Source organism: Tachypleus tridentatus, unplaced genomic scaffold (genome assembly GCF_004210375.1).
Source record: "Tachypleus tridentatus isolate NWPU-2018 unplaced genomic scaffold, ASM421037v1 Hic_cluster_1, whole genome shotgun sequence".
NCBI lineage: Eukaryota > Metazoa > Arthropoda > Merostomata > Xiphosura > Limulidae > Tachypleus > Tachypleus tridentatus.
In genome coordinates, this window is record NW_027467777.1 from 26,934,367 (window position 1) to 26,939,901 (window position 5,535).

Genomic DNA, 5,535 nt, shown 5'->3' on the forward strand with positions numbered 1-5,535 from the left:
CTTCACATAGTCTCCTATGGCACAGCGGTAAGTTTATGTAGTTACAACGTTCAAATGCGGTGTATTATTCACAAGCGAACAAAGCAGATAGACCAGTGTGGCTTTGTTCTTATAAAAAACAACAACATATTTTTATTTCGAAACATGTTTTTAAATATTTTATTGGCAACTACTTGGTTGAAAGCTTAAAAGTCACTTAACTTCAGTTGAGAAACTGATAACATCGAAATCTCATAAAGCTAAAATTCAAGTTTCGATCCTTGGCGTGGTCATAACTAAAATATACATTTGTCAGTTTTGAACTTAATAACAAACAAACACAATAATTATTTTTATTATATATTTTTATTGACAACAAAATTTCATATGGATACTAAAGTATCCTCAGAATATATCGCTTCCTTCTTCACTTTAAACCATATGCTTCCTGTAATTCAAATTCCAAAACTTCTACTTCCAAATACACTTAAACGTATAGCTCCACCTCCACTTCCACCTACAATTGTACATAGAAATCCACCTCCAGCTCCATGACCATTAGAACAACAATATGAAGGAGGAACATCACAGTGAACAAAATTTGTTGGACATGCGATGCCATTTCGGAAATTCCCCACTAGTTCAGGTAGTAAACAAAGTGACGTCATTAGAATATATATCGCCTGTAATATTTTATAATGATTTTTAAATAGTCACTGTTTATCTACTTGTGAAGCCTAGCTAATAAACATTATATTCATGAAACTATTAAAATTACGCCAATACCAAGATCAACCGTTGATGTTACAGAACACGTCACAAAAAATAGTCATCTTTAACAGTTACGTTAATTTGACTAGTTTGTCAGTAAAAATCTATTATTATTAATCTATAAACCAATCTACTTTCTTGTTTCCAGAACAGTATCTTATATCAAATTTCAACTTTCCGTTGCGTCACTAAAAGTACATAAAATTTCTCTATAAAAACACATTAAAGTGATTCTCCGTTGGTTAGCTTGTACACTAAATACCGTATTTTACGCCTTAGTTAGAGGCTACATCGTGGAAGACGAACCCTAATTTGTGACAGAGAATTCTAATAAAATAAATTGACTTTATAACTAACACTTGAATATATCTTTGACTTTCTTCAATTTACTGAGTAAAGACATAATATACTCCATAGTATATCGACAATATTAGTTCAATTGTTTTATACTACTGAAGATACTTGTAGTTAGTAAATAATGACATTATGATCTGTATGAGAGGCCGATTTGAATAGATCCCAAGTTAACCTCTTGTCTTAACCCATCACTCTTATCTTGGGACACTCATGGGGGATTTTAAGAGATTTTTTAAAGAAAATATGTGCGTATTACATTGTATAGAATACGGTATATTGTTCTCAAGGCTGTGGATTGTATGTCATAAAAAAAAAAAAGACCACAGCACAAGACTAATCATATAAACAGCTGTCGTATTAATGTAATTAGTATTTTATACACTCATTAATTTACAACAAACGTATATGAAACAGTTATCTGTTATATTATTGTCTATATTACTTACTTTCAGTTTGATATTCAGTTGTAGCAACAAATGCAATTTAAATTAAAATATTTACTTCAAAAGTTATAAGAACAAATTTTATAAAAATGCATGGTTGTGTCACCCTGTGTTGCTGTTTCACACATGTAATCATTTTGAAATAATTTTATTTCCCACTTTAAATTGTTGTGAAATATATAGTCGTCAAGAGAAGTATTATTTATTACATTCTTTTATTATAGACAATATTCGAATTTTTAGATACACGTCGTTGTTATAAATTTACTTTCATTAAATATTATGTTACATAATATTAATGTTACATTCCGTTAATAAGAAGAAATAAACATTGTGGCAGTTTCTTAAACGATAAAGACAAACGTAACTTATAATTGATATTTCTATCATTCCATTTAAACTGTTTGTATGAATTCAGTGTCAAAGAATTCATACTCTCACCTGGAGTTGATTCCAACAGTGTTGTAAACATCAAAAGTATAATAATTGTTGTAGTCTTCATTTCTCTGATCTGTTAAAATCAGTATTAATACAGTTAGAGAAATGAGACTTTTAACGAAGCCTAAAATAAAAGCTCGAAAAACTTAGTACAGTCCATGAATTCTATATCTTACTAGCTTCAGATATATTAAAACAGAGGTACTTTTTTATAAACGGAAGTAGAGTTACAGAAAAAACAAGTTCACGATTTATCACAGGAACACTAAAACCATTACAATAACTGGACAACATCTAATGCAAGATTTCTATAGGATAAAAATTACATTTTGTAAATACCGTTTAACAACAAAAATGATTTTATATTGAAATTTGTCGTGTGTGTTTTTTGAGGTTTCTCGAACTTAATAAAACATCAAAGTAAAAACGTCTTTATTAAAGAAAGTTTATATCTAGGAACCAAGAAAAATACCAGACCGATCAACCAAAACACACAGAAATAAAGTTTAACAACGAATAGAAAAACGTTGAAGTTATCATGCCTGTGGTAAAATATTGACTTATAAAATGAAAACAAAATATTAGTTTGTGACAACATGATAAAAATAATTATTCATATAAGTATTTAAGATCTGTACTTTGTTTAATATTCATTATAATTACTATTATAAAGAAATACTCTCAAACAAGATATAAAAATTATATTACCAAGGAGTGTTCAATTATTAGGCACTTCGACAACGTTTTATTGAAGTGTAAATATACAGTTAGACTATGGTCCTGATACTCAGCTTATATAGTCGTATTTTTAATGAGATGCACAGTTCTGAGAACATCACAACCAATCAGAATGATTCCAGTAACAGTTGACGTCAAGAATATATTACAATATTATAGAAACATGTAGAGAGACAGATTGAGCCAACAGGAAACAGTGAGTGATTATTTGTTATTTACATAAGTGGCTGTTAAAGTGGCTCATGTCGTGGTGGAAAGACTAAAACTGTAAATGGTAATGAAGTTGTGTGATTAGGGTAGAATGGATAGTAACATGTAAGTAGTTGTGTTTCATGTATATTCACAAATGGTTTATATATCAATAAATCGTGTGGAACACGCGTAGCTATTGTAACATTAGAACAAACGAGCTTCGATGTGCAATATTATAGACAAAACGTAGTTATTTTAACTTTAGAACACACAGGTGTCTATAAAGACATTTATTTAACCATAAGTATACAGGCTAACTAAATGATTTTTATATCCTAATCATGTTGACACGCTGTCTGTTTCTTTGTTTGACTTTCACACAAATTTATACGAGAATTATAGGCGCTAGCCTTCCTCAAGTTACCTGAGTGAGATAAGAAGGAAGGCTAATAGCCATCACCATCCACCATCAACTGTTAGTTACTTTTTATTTACAAATTCTGGGATCAACCGTTACTTATAACGCCTCTTTAGCTGAATGGGCAAACAAGTTTCATGAGTGGAGGATTCATACTCGTTACCTTAAGAATTCGAGTCACTCACCACCTAGCCGTATCAGGACGGTATACATACACTTAGTTCAGTGTGACGACATACTCTTGTTTGTCACATGACAGAAGTCATTTGTACAGTTTTATGATACACTACAGTTCCAAACATGTGAAACTCTTATCTAATTATTTATTATGGTTAATCTGTTGTCTTCTTTACTTGTACATATTTAGAAAATTTAGAGATTACGAAATTTTCTTCTTCTGAGATTCTCAGAGGACAAAGTTTCTCATCATTTTGATGTTGTTTTTGTGTGGAAATAGAAAACAAAAATATTTTAATGTCTTCAGTTACCTAGTGGCTCGGGTGAAGATTTTTGTAAACAACTATGAAAGTAACGTTGAAACGTTGGTTTTAAGTGGCAAGATTTCAAAGTAACCCAGGTATAGCACGTGTGGAAAAACACCATGAGCCAGGACATTCTGTTCTCATGCGCTTATCAGGGAACCAAACTCTCCGCTTCAGAAAAAAAAACTCTCATCACAAAGATTGATTTCTTTAACGTTATACACAAAAATACCTAGATTGATAACAATATAACGTGATAAGAATATATTTAACATTAACAATACGTGATAGAACTGTTGAACATATAGCATAATATCTCTGTAATGATCAAACTAGTGTATAATAAAAATAGGTCGGCAGTCGCTTGTTTCTTTTGGAATTTTTCGCAAAGCTACACGATGGTTATCTGTGCTAGCCGTCCCTAATTTAGTAGTGTAAGACTAAGGGAAGACAGCTAGTTATCACCCCACCACCAACTCTTAGATTGTTCTTTAACAACGAGTAGTGGGATTGATCGTCACTGTATAACGCCCCTGCGGCTGAAAGGGCGAGCACATTTGGTGCGACGGGATTCGACCCTGATATTATGAGCCGAACGCCTTAACCACCTGTCCATGCCGGGCCTTTTTTTAATTCATGAAGCTAAATTCTAAAACGGCTGACTCAACACCTACACACAGCTCCCTAGAGTACAGCATAAGTTTAAGTAGTTACACAACAGAAACACCATTGTGACTTTGTTCTTATAACAAACAAAGTGTTCAGATATTTATACTGTTCTGTCACAGTAACAAAACATTTTGTCGTATATCTTTATTGGTATGAAACAAGAAAATCTTCACAAGCAGTGAATATTAAAATATACAATAGTACTTATAATATGAACCATGATGAGCATCTAAATTTAACATTTACCAAAAATAAAACTTTTATAACACTTTTTGTTTCTACTAATAATTTAGTTTTAATAACTGATTGAATCCTCTCTTGCTTAGCTGTTAGCGCGATAATTTACCTCACACATCACATGCCACTTGTTATTTCTGTTTACACTTAATGATAAAATTCCGAATAAAATATTTTACTAGAAATTGCTTTTGAAATGTTTTGTAGAAATCTAACAATTGTTGTAAATATTGTATTAGCCTCTAGAATTTACCATCTTGGAAACTTAAAGCGTCAAAACTTCTTAGGTTAACTTCAAAAATTGCTTTTTAAAAGGTAGAGGGCAGTACGAAAATTGAAGTGTCATTCGATTATTTAAAACCTTAAACAATAAAAAAAACGATACATTTTAATTACTGTTTTGTTTCTATAATTACGCCATCTGTAAGAGTCTTAGTGCACTAATATGTTCTTTTTCATTTGTTAATTTCGTACGAAGCTAGCTGTCCCTACTTTTGAAATCTTAGACAGCTTGTAAAACCACCTACCTTCCTAACTGTCGGAATATACCGGGTTTAGTCCAACTGTCAGACATTCATAACCTGAGGTAATGGTACAAGAACAAGGGTGTAGACTTTTCTTCCACCACCGACAAAATCACACCTGATGGGTCTGTGAGTGGGTGTGTGTTTTCTTAAGATCGGGCTATCTTCTGAGCCCACCGAGGGGAATCTAACCCCTGATTTTAACGTTGTAAATCCGTAAAGATACCGCTATATTAGCAGGGGGCAATATATTATCTGCAGGGGGAAAATTCCATTAAAGGAATGAT

General features: G+C 31.9%; 1 long non-coding RNA gene across 1 annotated transcript; it reads right to left on the reverse strand.

Annotated features, from left to right (window-relative positions):
• Positions 1-326: 326 nt before the first annotated feature.
• On the reverse strand, positions 327-2,760 carry LOC143241685 (uncharacterized). Its single transcript, XR_013022258.1, has 3 exons — positions 2,697-2,760; positions 1,992-2,061; positions 327-616 (listed from the first exon to the last, which is right to left on the reverse strand). It is a non-coding gene; the product is annotated as an uncharacterized LOC143241685 (long non-coding RNA).
• Positions 2,761-5,535: the final 2,775 nt, after the last annotated feature.